At 32.7% G+C, this 15,873-nt stretch overlaps 1 protein-coding gene and 1 pseudogene across 1 annotated transcript in view; one reads left to right on the top strand and one right to left on the bottom strand.

Annotated features, from left to right (window-relative positions):
- Positions 1-15,873, bottom strand: part of LOC113389662 (NADP-dependent malic enzyme-like) — a 31,806-nt gene that overhangs the window by 10,903 nt on the left and 5,030 nt on the right. The window lies entirely within an intron of this gene.
- LOC113389251 lies at positions 820-10,332 on the top strand (annotated as a pseudogene).

Here is a 15,873-nt window from a genome sequence, read left to right as displayed (position 1 = left end):
TGTGATTAATTTATCCACATACACCATGTTGTAACTTTTCAACCAGTAACTAAAAATTTCTGGAAATTTATCAAGTATATACCAGATATATGTGTGATGAAGCAATACAAAAATATTTATCAAATTTGCAACAGTTTTTGAGAAATCCAAGAAACATCAAAGAAAGTTCTGTAGGTTCCCTAAAATTCTGACTAATTTTTGGCTAATTTTGGACAATTTTTACCTAGCAAAAACTTTATTTTTATCCAAAAATAAGTTACTGAATTTCCCTAAAAACAAACCAGTTACAAGTTATTAATTTGATAACCTTTGAGCTCATAAAAAGTGCTTTTTTAAGAAATACCCAAAACAGTTCTGTAGGTTCCTTAGAATTTTTACCATCTCATCACCAATTTTAGTCAATTTTTACATAGCAAAAACGTTATTTTTATCTAATAATAAGTTACACAATTCTCCTAAAAACAGACCAGTAACAAGTTATATATTTAATAACTTCAAAGATCCCAAAAGTCACCACCCATTTGTCATCCACAAAAACAAAACAAAACAACATGTCAATTTCTCCCAAACTTTCAATAAAAATTTAATAAAACCCAAAAACGCAAACTAAGAAATTCCAAAAAAATATTCACGACCAACATGGACAGCAATTAATTTTTCCAATTTTTAAGATGCTTTTAAAAACTTTTTAAAGGATGTCAATGTGACAGATGAAGAGAAGACTCAAAATCCACGAAGTAAGATAAGTAAATTTTTATCTCTATAATAAAAATTGTAATCCATTATTATTTTAGGCCAAGTTTTTTACTTCGGCGCAAAATGTTGGTGAAGAAGTTATTAGGTGATATCCGTTTGTTAAGGGATTTCTGTTACATAAGACATCATCATGAATTAAGAGGAGATGTTATCAGTCCATCAATAGTCACAGGAATTGATCATGTCAGAGATCCAAGATTAAACAAAGGCTTAGCATTTACTTTTGAAGAACGACAGGTGATGAATTTAAATGTTGACCAAAACAAAAACTAAAGATGATAAAAGCATAATTTTTTGATCAAAACTTTTGGTTTACACCTAAAAATCATTTTCTATCATTATTTTTAATTTTTAGGCTTTAGGTATCCACGGATTGCAACCGGCAAGATTTACCACTCTCAGGAGGAACAAATGGAAGTTTGTAAAATTTGTATAGAACGTTACACGGAGGATATAAACAAGTATTTGTACCTGATTGAATTGCGAGTAAATCACCCCAAAATTATTTGCATTAGTTAAAATTTGTAATTAATTAGTTTTTTTTGCAAATAGGATACCAATGAAAGATTGTTTTATCGTTTTGTGAACCAATATATTGAGGAAATGTTGCCTATTATGTATACACCTACTGTTGGACAAGCTTGCCAGATGTTTGGCTTAATTTACAGGTAAATAGGAAAATAAAATATAAAAAAAAAGGGTGCCAGATTGAAGTGAAACTTATTTGCTACTGTACAAGATGGCATTTAAGTAAAAATGAATACATCATATAACAATTTTCAATAATGTTTATTAGTGATATGGTAACACTCGTGATGCACGCATTTATTAGTGTCGACCATTATACACATTTTTATAACGATAAATTATATATTTAAAATAGCATTAAAAATATTTATAATATTTAAAAACAATGATGTGATCAAAGTCATACTTCAAATATGACATGATCGGTTTGTCATTGTAATTAGCATTTAGGACTTGAATTTTTATTAGAGAAATGAAGTAATTGCTGATTAATAAATTCTATAATTTAATAAACAAATATTGTTTTTGCAATTTCACTCATCATGTAATAATTGTGTTTGAAGAACTTCATGTAATTAAAATTAACATACATTCATTGACTGCTTGTATTTTTTTTACTTTTTTCCAGACGATATTCAATTTGCGCGTCAGTAGAGTCCTTTTTTTTAAATCTTATATATAAGATTGTCAGATATCTCCCTTCCGCCTTTTTGTATTATAAACCAAGAGCAAAAAAGCGGAAGGGAGATATTTGACAACCTAATATAAAAATTAAGTTTAATTTACTCCTCAGTAGAGTCCTTTTTTTATAACCTTGCTCGTCAGTAGAATCCGCTTTTCAAGTCATTAAATATTAATAATTTTACTCGACAGTAGAGTCTCTTTTTCTAATTAATAATTTTGTTCGTTAGTAGAGTCCCTTTTTTATCTTTCTTGATCAATTTTTTACATTTCTATCAAGTTATTTGATCACTTGTCAGTAGAGTCCCTTTTTATTTATTATTCATTTGTCAGTAGAGCCCCTTTTTGTCTTTTTTGTCAATTTTTAGTTTGCTCGACGGTAGAGTCTTTTTTTATATTTACGAATTTCAAATTTGATCGCCAGTAAAGTCCAATTTCAAATATTATAAATTAAAATTGAGTTTGCTCGTCAGTAGAGTTCTTTTTAGAGACATTTTTTATTCATATTTTGCTCGTCAGTAGAGTCTTTTTCACAAAACATTTTTCATTAATATTTTTGCTTATCAGTACAGTCCCTTTTAGTATCTAAATTAAATTTGCTTACCAGTAGAGTCCTTTTTCTTCTTCTAAGTTTAAATTAAACTTTGCTTTTTTAGTTTGCCTGTTAGTACAGTCTTTTTTATATTAGCTAGTTTCAAATTTCATCGTCAGTAGAGTCCTTTTTGTATTTTCTTATCGATCAAAACTTTGTTGGCTTGTCAGTAGAATCCCTTTCTAACTGTAAGATAAAATTTATGATCATATTTTAACTATTCGATTTAAATTAAATCTTTTTGATTCCTCGTCAGTAGAGTCCTTTTTTATATGTTTCCTTTCTATATTTTTTATATCTATACCAGTTAGTGGAGATCCTTTTCAGGTTTTATATTTACTAATTTTAAATTTAGTCATCAGTAGAGTCCCTTTTTATCAACTAGATTGTAATTAAAGTTTGCTTGTCAGTAGAGTAGAGGATTAAAATTATGTTTGTTCGTCAGTAGAGTCCTTTTATTTTTTCTGGCGCTTGATAATTCTTTGAACAGCTTTAGAATCTGTTTTGTCTATAAAAATATTATCTATTTTAATATAGAAATAATTTCTAATCAATAAACTGCACGCATACAACGACAGATCTCTATTCACATAAACGACGACTAATCACAATCGACACGTAAAGAAATGATATCATCGAGAGCGAACAATGAATCATTGGCACTCGACTCTTATTTTATCTTATTTGCCGTAACGCATTTGTACGGATTTACACCCTAGTCGCGCCTAAAGAAGTTTTACTTCAAAAATCCTAAATTATTTTTTATGGTTTTTGCAGAAGACCTCGTGGAATATTTGTGACAATAAGTGACAAGGGTCATGTTTATGATGTTCTCAAAAATTGGCCAGAATTTGATGTCAGAGCTGTTTGTATGACTGATGGTGAAAGGATTTTAGGTAAAAATATGTATGATATTTAAAAACAATAATGTAATTAAAGTCATACTTCAGATATTACATGATCGGTTTGTCATTGTAATTAGTGTAAATAAATCTTTGTTAGAGAAATGAAGTAATTGCTGATTAATAAATTCTATACACAGTGGATTATGTTAAACAACGCCTAAACAAATATTGTTTGCGCAGCTTCACTCATCATGTAATAATTGTGTTTGAAGAACTTCATGTAATTAAAATTAACATACATTCATTGACCAAACATCATTGACAAAATTATCAATGAATCTAAGTTTTGTCCTTGCCAATGCGCTTTACCTTCACAAAAATAATAGTACACCTAAGTCTGTTTTTACACGGTCTTTTTGCACACAGTTTTGATATAACACGGTTTGAAAATTGAATATTTTTAATTTTTTTACACGATTTTATTCCATTTAGCACGATTTGAAATTTTATGTACTTAAATTTTCTTTGTCAAATTTAATTTTTGCGAAGTATGTTCATATCACAAAAGTATTTATGAAAGAAAAAAGTCTGAAACCATCGATAGTCTCGATAGTTTGCGAACACTAGCTTAAAGATTTAAGTGAATTCCCCTTTAGCGCGTACAAACAATTTTTACTGGTCAAAGCAAATGTGAATAGCACTCATTTAGGGGAATACCCTGAAAATTCTTGTTTTTCACTAATTTTAATAGGTTTTAGAGATTAGGATCAAATCACCCATTTTTGTATAAGATCAATGTCTTTTTTTACACGTTTTTTTTTTACACGGCTTCTTCTGGAACCAATCTACCGTGTAAAAACAGACTTAGGTGTACTTGTTTTCCTAAGTCCTTTACCATTTTCCCAGGTTTAGGAGATCTAGGTGCCTTCGGCATGGCCATTCCAGTAGCCAAATTATCTTTATACACTGCCCTGGCAGGAGTAAAACCACACAGATGTCTTCCTGTAATGTTGGACGTCGGTACAAACAATATGAACTTGCTGGAAGATCCTTTGTACATTGGCATCAGAAGAAAAAGAGTCACTGGAGATGAATACTACGAATTTATAGACGAGGTCATGCATGCAGTTGCCAGGTAAATATAATAATTGATTCAAGTAGTTGGTTCAAATGGATGTGATGATATGTAGTATTTTTTGTAGGCGTTATGGCCAAAATACAGTGATACACTTTGAGGACTTTGGTAATCCTAATGCGTTCACCTTTTTGGAGAAGTATCAGAACCAGTTTTGTACCTTCAACGACGATATTCAGGTAAATAAAAAAAAGAGTGCTCATCAGTGTAGTAAAACTTATTTGCTACTGTACAAAGTAGCAAATTTAAGTTAAGTGAAAATAAATACATCATATAACAATTTTGAATAATGTTTATTAGTAATATGGTAACACTCGTGATGCACACATTTATTAGTGTCGTCAATCATTATACACATTTATATAATGATAAATTACAAATTATATATTTATGATTGCATTAAAAATATGTATTACATTTACAAACAATAATGTAATCAAGGTCATACTTGAAATATGACATGATCGGTTTAAAGTAATTGCTGATATAATATTCGTTCACACAATGTATTATGTTAAACAACGCCTAAACAAATATTGTTTTCGCAACTTCACTCATCATGTAATAATTGTGTTTGAAAAACTTTATGTAATTAAAATTAACATACATTCATTGACTGCTTGTATTTTTGTTTTTACTTTTTCGCTGACGATATAATCTCATTCCTTGAACAGCTGTAATATCTGTCTTGTCTAACAAATTGAAGCCATACTTTTATATTTGTTTTATTTATCAAGCACTGCACATAGCTTGATCTATGAATCATTTTCTTTTTTATGTGAACGTTAATGCAATGATCATCATCAATATTACGAGGTAATAAATTAACCATATTATTAATGTCAACAGACACATTTATAATTTGGCCAAACATTCCAAATTGTCCATTTGCATGTCGCAATCGTCTAATTTGCACGAAACACAACCTAAGTGAAATTAACCTTTCAGATACAATATCTAGTTTAGGTAAATAATTTGGTATAGGTGGAAATACAAACCCGTTGAATTTACACAAAGTGGGAATTTTACCCGAAAGGTATTAACCTTTCGACAAGTTTGACATCCAACCTGATTATTTGAATCAATATTCAAAAAACCATTATTAAGAATTTGTTTTTGAACTTCATTTTTAATATTTTTAAGTCACTTTGAAACCAAAGTCGATCACATACAAAGCATACATAGCCAAAGCTATCATTTGTAAATTGTTTTTCAAACAATTTTCGTGCATTCCTAAACAAATTGAAGTCTTTATATGGAAGTTGAAATACTTCATTTGACTTTTGCAAAAGTACAGTTCTTGTCACATTATTAGTCACATTATATGCAGAATCATTAATTTGCAATTCACGTGATGTAGTTGGTGTATTAGAAAAAGTTACAGCAGTACTTTCATCTAAAAAGATAACAGAATAATATGTTTAAATGTGACAAAAGATTCTCACTTATGTAAATGGTGTTGACATTAACATCTGCCTGTCTCAAAATTTTCTAATAAATTGGCAGTAACCGATTATTTTCCTGCAGTTGTTTTGTTTGACGATGTAATCTTAATCTTTCAGAGTTTGTAAGAGGCTTTGAACCTGCATTAATATTTACAATTACTATTATAATAAATTAAAATTAGTCTTCATAGCCATCATAAAAGAGAAACCTGTAAACATTCTCTAAATTTCCAATAAAGAAATATTGTTTTCACAATTTCACTTATCATGTAATTGTGTTTGTAGAACTTCATGTAATTGAAATTAACATACGTTTATTGACTGCTTATTTCTTTTGACTATTTCGCTGGCGATACAGTTTCATTCTTTGAGCAACTGTATTATCTGTCTTGCCTATAAAAATATTTTCCATTTTAGTAATAACCTCAAAGGTATATAGTAACCTCGAAAAACTCGAATAATACAAATTACTTCACTTGAAGAAACACAATATTACATTTTGCATACCTTGTCATTCCTTGTTAGAAAACAATGTAATCTCATTGTTTTCATATTTCCTACGCAACTAGGAACGTGACAAGTCATTTTTAACACCCTCACTGCACTTTTATAACTTTATATAGAAAATTATTTAAACTTCACCAACTAATCGAAAATTATATCTAAAAGAACTTCAACTTTACGTTGGCGTTACAATTTCCGTTGCATTTGTACGGATTCACAACCATGTCGCGCATGAAAAAGTTTTACTTCAAAAATCAAACCTAAAAGGTTTTGGCCTGGTTTTGATTATCATTTACCTTTTAGGGTACTGCTGGAGCAGTTTTGGCAGGTCTAATATGTTCCAATCGCATCACAAAAATTAAAAGACTATCAGATCACAAGATTTTATTTTTGGGCGCCGGAATGGCAGCCACAGGAATCGCCAATTTATGCATAATGGCCATGATGAAGGAAGGAATCACCAGAGAAGAAGCTATTGAAAAGTTGTATATGTTTGACCTGCAAGGTTTATTGGTAAAGGACTCTAGCAGAAAATTGACAGACGTACAGGTAAAATAATAATTGATACATTTACTGGTGGTGGTTGTTATTAGTGTTTTTCTTCTTCTAGTTGCCTTTTGCCAAAGACGCACCTCCAAATACAAATTTTGCAGACGTGGTGAGAGATATCAAGCCAACGGTTTTGATAGGATGTGCAACTGCTCCTGGAGCATTTACTGATGAAATCTTAAGGGAGATGGCTAGTTTCAATGAGACTCCATTGATTTTTGCACTGTCTAATCCTACCAGCAAGGCTGAGTGTACTGCTAAACAGGCGTAAGTAATAAGAATGTTGTGAAATAAAATTAAGACTGATGAATCGAAAGTCAGACAGACGTTCTAGAATCTGTCTGACAGAATCTTTCTCTGACAGAAAATCTGGAACACTGATAGACCTCCTGCTTAAGTTCCAGAAATCAGGCAGGAGGTCTAGAACTTAAGCAAAAGTTCTAAAACTCAAGCAGCAGGTCTAGAGCTTAAGCAGGAGGTCTAGAGCTTAAGCAGGAGGTCTAGAGCTTAAGCAGGAGGTCTAGAACTTAAGCAGAAGGTCTAGAACTTAAGCAGGAGGTCTAGAACTTAAGCAAGGGGTCTAGAACTTAAGCAGGAGGTCTAGAACTTAAGCAGGAGGTCTAGAACTTGTGCAGGATGTCTAGAACTTGAGCAGGATGTCTAGACTTTAAGCAAGAGGTCTAGAACTTAAACAAGAGGTCTACAACTTGGACATGAGGTCTAGAACTCAGACAGGAGTTCTAAAACTTAGACAGGACATCTAAAACTTAGACAGAAGGTCTAAAACTCAGGCAGGAGGTCCAGAAATCGTTTCAGGACTCACTCAGACGTTCCAGGACTCAGACAGACGTTCCAAAACTCAGTCAAAAGGTCCAGAAGTCAGACAGATTTTTCAGGACTCTTGCAGACGTTTCAGGACCAGACAGTCGTTCCAGGACTCAGGACTCAGACAGACGTCCCAGGGCTCAGACGGACGTCCCAGGACTCAGACGGACGTCCCAGGACTCAGACGGACGTCCCAGGACTCAGACGGACGTCCCAGGACTCAGACGGACGTCCCAGGACTCAGACGGACGTCCCAGGACTCAGACGGACGTCCCAGGACTCAGACGGACGTCCCAGGACTCAGACGGACGTCCCAGGACTCAGACGGACGTCCCAGGACTCAGACGGACGTCCCAGGACTCAGACGGACGTCCCAGGACTCAGACGGACGTCCCAGGACTCAGACGGACGTCCCAGGACTCAGACGGACGTCCCAGGACTCAGACGGACGTCCCAGGACTCAGACGGACGTCCCAGGACTCAGACGGACGTCCCAGGACTCAGACGGACGTCCCAGGACTCAGACGGACGTCCCAGGACTCAGACGGACGTCCCAGGACTCAGACGGACGTCCCAGGACTCAGACGGACGTCCCAGGACTCAGACGGACGTCCCAGGACTCAGACGGACGTCCCAGGACTCAGACGGACGTCCCAGGACTCAGACGGACGTCCCAGGACTCAGACGGACGTCCCAGGACTCAGACGGACGTCCCAGGACTCAGACAGACGTTCCAGGACTCAGACAGACGTTCCAGGACTCAGACAGACGTTCCAGGACTCAGACAGACGTTCCAGGACTCAGACAGACGTTCCAGGACTCAGACAGACGTTCCAGGACTCAGACAGACGTTCCAGGACTCAGACAGACGTTCCAGGACTCAGACAGACGTTCCAGGACTCAGACAGACGTCCCAGGACTCAGACGGACGTCCCAGGACTCAGACGGATGTCCCAGGACTCAGACGGATGTCCCAGGACTCAGACGGACGTCCCAGGACTCAGACGGACGTCCCAGGACTCAGACGGACGTCCCAGGACTCAAACGGACGTCCCAGGACTCAGACGGACGTCCCAGGACTCAAACGGACGTCCCAGGACTCAAACGGACGTCCCAGGACTCAGACAGACGTTCCAGAACTCAGTCGAACAATCTAGAACTCAGAAAGACGATCTAGAACTCAAAAAGACGATCTAAAACTCAGAAAGACGATCCGACAGGAGGTCTAGAACTCAGACAGGAGATCTAGAACTCAGACAGGAGGTCTAAAACTCAGACAGGAAGTCTAAAACTCAGACAGGAAGTCTAAAACTCAGACAGGAAGTCTAAAACTCAGACAGGAAGTCTAGAAATGAGATAGGAAATCTAGAAAGCAGCCAGGAGGTCCAAGACTTAGACAGACGTTCCAGGACTCAGACAGACGTTCCAGAAGTCAGACAGACGTTCCGGAAATTAGACAGATGGTCCAGAACTCAGAGAGACGCTCCAGAAATCAAAGAGACGATCCAGAAATTAGAGATACGATCCAGATATCAAAGAGACTGTCCAGAAATCAAAGACATGGCCCAGAACTCAGGCAGATAGTTCTGAACTCAGAGAGACGTTTCAGAACTCAAACAGATAATCCAGAACTCAGAGAGAGAATGCAGATTTCAGACAATCTAGTCTTCAGACAATGGAAAACTCAGACAATCTGAACCTAAGGCAATCTAAACTTCAGATAATCCAAATCCCCGGCAACGTAAACCTCAGACAATCTACATCTCAGACAATTCAAAACCCAGACAATCTACACTCCAGACATTCTGCATCTCAGACAATTTAATTTTTTTTTAATTTTTAGCTATGACCAAACAGAAGGCAGATGCATCTACTCCTCCGGCTCACCATTCCCAGAATACAAGAGCACCAGCGGAAAAATCCTAAAACCTGGACAAGCCAACAACTCCTACATTTTTCCAGGGGTTGCTTTAGGGGCTATAGCTTGCGGGGCTTTGAGGATAAATGACGAGATGTTTTTGCTGGCGGCCGAAACCCTCGCAGGTAAATGGATAGAAGACATTTGTGTCCACATCTAGATAACACAAAATATTTTGTAGAATTAGTAGATGACAAGCAGTTACAACAAGGGACTATTTATCCACCTCTGAGTTCCCTGAGGAATTGCTCGTTGGCTATAGCTAAAAAATTAGCCAAGTACGCCTATGATAAAGGAATTGCTTCCAGGTTGCCTCCGCCTAAAGAACCGATCAGCGATGAATTTTTTGACAGGTATCAAATCTCGCACCACAGATTTTTTTTATATCTCTATCTCTATTATCTTTTAGGTACGATTTTTACTATTCCGACGAAGCAATGCCCAAAAAATACCCCTGGCCTGAAATAAAGGAAAAGTACAAGTTGAGGGACATCAAATGCTGTCGACCAATGAAGAAAAAAATTCAGGAGAAAGTAACTCCGTCATTTATTTAAAAAGCAGGGGGATGTTGTGTAGCCATTCTGTGTCCTCGTTTAACATTGTGAAAATTGACATTTTTAATAAAAATAAAATAATTGGGAAAACGAAAGTCTTTTACCTATTTAATACGATCAGTTATTCAAATTAGAACCATTTTTTCTTTCTTTTTCTATTAAAAAGGGTTGTAATTAGCCCACGATGCTTCCACATAATTTCGAAATGTTTTTTTTTTTATTTTAAATTCCAAATCGCACAAATGATATAAAGAGAACTGAAACGTTTTTTCCGTACAAAGAACGAAACTTTTTAATGACTTCAAATAGAAAAAAGAGATCAAATAAAATAACCGAACGCGAATTAATCTTCTGGCTTTTTAGTCTGGAACAAAGTTCTTGTTAATGACGAACGGTGGTAGATAAATCATAAATATATATTATATATATATATATATATATATAATATAAATATATATTAAAATATATATATATATATATATACTAGCTGACCCGGCAAACGTTGTTTTGCTAAGTAAGGTATATTCTAAACAATTTCTAGAGAATCAAAAATATTAATATTTTAAGTGTATAAGGATGTGCTGTTTGAATGATATATACAATGAGGTATTATAAAAACAATAAACCCCATTAGTTTGTCTATATTTTTTCTGGAAGTTTTATACACTTTCTATCGAAAATATGGTATAATCCAATACAAGCCTTTTTTGTTCTTTCGACTTATTGATTACGTTTCAAGTTTTTCAGATTCTTTTTGGATTCAGGATTTTGTGTATACTACTAAATAATACTACTGAGCTTATACAGAATTTTCAAATTTTTGCGAGGAGAGATAGAAAATAAATTAAGTATTTCTTCTTTGATCTGCTTTTTGAAAAGTTTCAAGTAGCATTCGATAAATTCAAGTAAATTTAATAAAAAGTATATATGTAGAGCAGGGCGAGACACAAAGGACCAATTTGACTTTGAGCAAATATTAATTATATTATAAAAATCAAACCAATTATATCACAACAAATAACACATTTCAAACAAACAATTATCTGACTACGTTCAGTAAAACTTTCAGCTACTTCATCATTGTAGAAAAGTGCTTTTTTGGTGTCTTTCAAAAATTTGTTATCTAGAACTTTTTACCCTATAGGCGAGGTTACTTGGAACGGCCAGGTGACAAACAGGTTTAATGTCTTATTTTAATTTTAAAGGTATTTTACAAAATAATTACATTTTTAACTAATGCTAAAAAAAACTCAACGGAAGAAAATACTTTTATATCGACTTTCAAAGATTTCGTTTATTTTCCCGAGAAGCAAAGTCATAGAATCAAGGTTATAGCTGGTTATACATCTTTGTCCCTACTTTCAAATATTGCTGTTAAAAAATGTTAAACTTTACTGATTTTTGACAATCGGTGGTGGACCTTTTCAACCCCGAACCTTCATATATTACTATCTATTCTTCGATAAAATCTGGGAAATTATAACTGGGAAATGTTATTCGACAAAATGTCCCTTGATCGATACCAAAATTAGGTTCTGAATTTAAATAAAAAATAAAAAATAATATATCCTAGAAAAAGTTTTTTAAATACCAATGAGTATATAATTATACAAATGAGATCTTTCAGAGTACCGTGTTTGAGAAAAATATGATTTGTAAAAAAAAGTGCTGCCAACGCCAAAAAGTGCATTTCATATTAACATTTCAAAAAAGTTGATATTGTTGAGTTTGTAGTAAACACTTGCAGCCTATTACATGATTTACTGAATTGCAAATTTATAGCTGTTTTTGTAAGAAACATGTGTGATTTTATATTTTTATAATTTAGTACACATATTAAGAAATAATATACAAAATTTTGTAACTCTAGTATAACGTTTTATATTTTTAAAATTTTTTCAAATACTCATCAAACCGTGGACTTGCAACTATTGCTAGAATGCAATTTGTTTAGAAAATTGCACATTTATAGCTTTTTTTTTTGTTAGAGATATGTGATTTTATATTTTTATAATTGAGTACATATATTAGTTAATAACATACTAAAATTTCATAGCTTAGTATGATATTGTATATTTTTAAAACATTTTTCAAAAGTACTTCTCTATTCATATCCAACCGGTCGATTCGCAACTAATAAAAATAGAGTATGCAAGTGTGCATTGCAATTTTTACTTTTCTTCTGTTAGAAACAAATTGATTTTATATTTTTATAATTTCAGTACACATAAGAAATAACATACTATAATTTCATAACTGTATTACAACGCTTTATATTTTAAAATACATTTTAAGCCGTAAATTGTTTACGTCAAAACGTTTACTAACGTTTTTGTATAAATATAACTACGAACTAAAACTACTTACTGACTACAATTGAATCATAATTAAATAATATTCACGCAAAACATCTTATTAAACGTAATTGAACATCATTCGTCAAAAACGTTTGACATTTGACCTATTAGCCACCGTCCATTGTTTTATTCAAATTACGCTTCTTCAAAAAATTTAAATTAAAAATGTAAAAGTTTTGTACGCGATTTTAAAAATAATATCTCACCTTTCCGACAACCTACTGATTAGAACGAGTTTTTCGCGACTAAGACTGGCCAAATCGGTTTAGCTGTTTTCGAGTTTTAGCGTATCATTTGATCGAGAGCTTATTTTTATATATAAGATATACCTAAAAAAAATCGAAATTATTGAATTATATATACTGCGAAGTTCTAAATCAATTTTATGATAATACCTTATTTAATTCCTCCTCTATCCCTGTCATTGATACAAAAAACATAAATTACGACCATGTTTTCTTCTACAACCGCAACTTACTTTAATGATAGACCACTTAAAAAGTGCACTAGAAAATATTCTGTTATATAAATAAGAGAAAAGTTTTGTAGGTGGTAGAAGACGGTAGAATACGGTAGAAACCGGTAGAAAGAGACTGGTGGCAAAATCTATGAACAAAGTTTGCGTGCTTTCGGATCATTTACAATACTGGAGGGAAGGAACTAGTTTTAGTTTTAAGTTGTTCTAGTTAACATAAAACCATTAGTGTTTCTGAATTTTAAAACTGAGGCGAAAGATATTGCAAGAATTCTAAGAATAATTTAATTTATATATATATATATATATATATATATATATATTATTGATAGTCTTGAATTTGATGTTGATATATATGTTTAATTTGAGTTAAAAAGTCGGGCATTACATCAATAAAAATAGTATGAGAGTTTTTTAAAAAAAATATTTATTTAAAATCCGTACGTTTCGGCTAGCATCTTAGCCTTCATTCAGTGGCAATCAATTTTACTATAAAAATTTAAACTATATAAATAATATGTAAGATTTTTTATAGTATATATATACAAATGACTGATCTAATTTCGATTACACTTTTTGTGTTTGTCTAAATTAATTTACGGATGATATTGTATCTATAAGTAATGAATAATTATAGTAATTTTAGCAATAATTATGTATATTAGTAAAGAAATTATGCGTTAAATTAATAAAAAAATTGCTGTATAAATATAAGTTTGTAAAGGAGAATAATAAAGATTTTGCTTGTATCAATGTATATTGTATGAATTTATATAATTAATAACAATAAATAAATAACAAAATACAGAAAAACACCTTATTATTGTTAGTCCTCGAAACAATTACATTAATTTTGCCAAACTTAGAAGAAATAAAATTGTTTTTTTTTTCTAAATTCTAGTTATAAATAATTCTAGTTGCAGAAAATACTAATTACAGAAAACTTCAAAAATTCAAATATACTTAGTTGCAGAAATTTCTAATTGCAGAAAATTCTAGTTATGAGGTTCTAGTAATTCTAGGTTCAAATAATTCTAGTTGCAAAAAAATCTAGTTGCAGAATTGTCTAATTACAAGGAATTTAGGGTTCAAAAAAATCTAGTTTCGAGAAATTCTGGGTTCAAATAATTGTAGTTGCAGAAAATTCTATTTGTAGAAAATTCTAGTTGCAGAAAAGTTTTAGGTACAAAAAATTCTAGTTGAAGAAAATTCTAGCTGCAAAAAATTCTGGTTGCAGAATACTCCAATTGCAGAGAATTCTAACTGCAGAAAATTCTAGTTGCAAAAAATTCTAAAACGAGAAATTCTAGTTGCAGAATTTTCTAATTACAAGAAATTTTAGGTTAAAAAAAAATGTAGTTGCAAAAAATTCCATTTGCAGAATATTCCATTTGCAGAATATTCTAGTTGCAGAATATTCCATTTGCTAAATATTCCATTTGCAGAATATTCCAGTTACAGAAAATTATAGTTATAATAGTATATATATTATATATATTATTAGTTATAAAAAATTCTAGCTGCAGAATATTCTTTTTACGAGAAATTCTAGGTTCAAAAAATTGGAATTGCAAAAAATTCTAGTTACAAGATATTTTAGGTTAAAAAAATTCTAGTTGCAGAAAATTCTAGTTACGAAAACTTCTAGATGCAAAATATTTTAATTGCAAAAATTCTAGCTGCAGAAAATTTTAGTTGAAGAATTTTCTAATTACAAGAAATTTTGGGTTCAAAAAATTGTCGTTGCAGAAAATTCTAATTGCAGAATTTTCTAAATTCAGAATATTTTAGTTACAAAAAATTCTAGTTACAAAATATTCTAATTGCAGAAAATTCTAGTTGCAAAAAATTTTGGTTGCGAAAAATTTTAGGTACAAAGAATACTAGTTGCAGAAAATTGTAAGTACAAATTCTAGTTGCAGAAAATTCCAGTTGCAATTTTCTAATAACAAGAAATTTTGAGTTTAAAAAATTTTAGTTCAAAAGTTGTATATGCAGAAAATTCTAGTTACTAAAAGTTTTAGTAATAATTCTAGTTACTGAAATTACTATTTACTAGAAATTTTAGTTTTCAAATATTATAGTAACTGTAAATTCTAGATAATAGAAAATTCTAGTTACTAGAAACTATTTTTTTTTTTTGAAATTGAATTCGAAATGAAATGACGATTGTTAATGTTCTGGAGATGAATTGATTTATGATTTACATTTGATTTGCTCAGATATAACAAGATAGCAAAAATGATGAAAGTTACAGTATTTGTAATAATATGTTAAAATTTCTCGAACATTTCATTACGGTACGGAAAGTTCTAGCAATTTGCCTTAAGGCACGATGCCATACACCACTAGTTTTCTATTTAATTCTTGACATTGAACACAAACTTCCAAAACCAAAGACTTGAGAGACAACTCATCAAAAGTTCACATCTCGCCCAGCTGTCGTGTCGATGGAGAGACGCATGTTGCATTCCAGTGCCGTCCGCCCCATGATTTTGCCTTCGCCTTTAACACTACCCCCAATTTACCCTCAACCCACCCTTACTATCGTCACGGGTGTCTTCTGCTCGTTTCTTGTATTATCCCCCAATTTAGGGGGCGGCGGTGGGTTTTATTATACGAAACTTGCGGGTCGGATAAATGAATTTGATACGCAGAGCACGTATCGTCTTGCTTGAGAAGGAAGAGGTGCCGATAGGACGGAGGAGG

This window comes from Ctenocephalides felis, unplaced genomic scaffold, assembly GCF_003426905.1.
Source record: "Ctenocephalides felis isolate EL2017-DRISC unplaced genomic scaffold, ASM342690v1 CF-g0.4_SCAFFOLD_03573, whole genome shotgun sequence".
In the NCBI taxonomy this organism is placed as follows: domain Eukaryota; kingdom Metazoa; phylum Arthropoda; class Insecta; order Siphonaptera; family Pulicidae; genus Ctenocephalides; species Ctenocephalides felis.
This window is presented reverse-complemented; position numbering and strand designations above follow the sequence as displayed.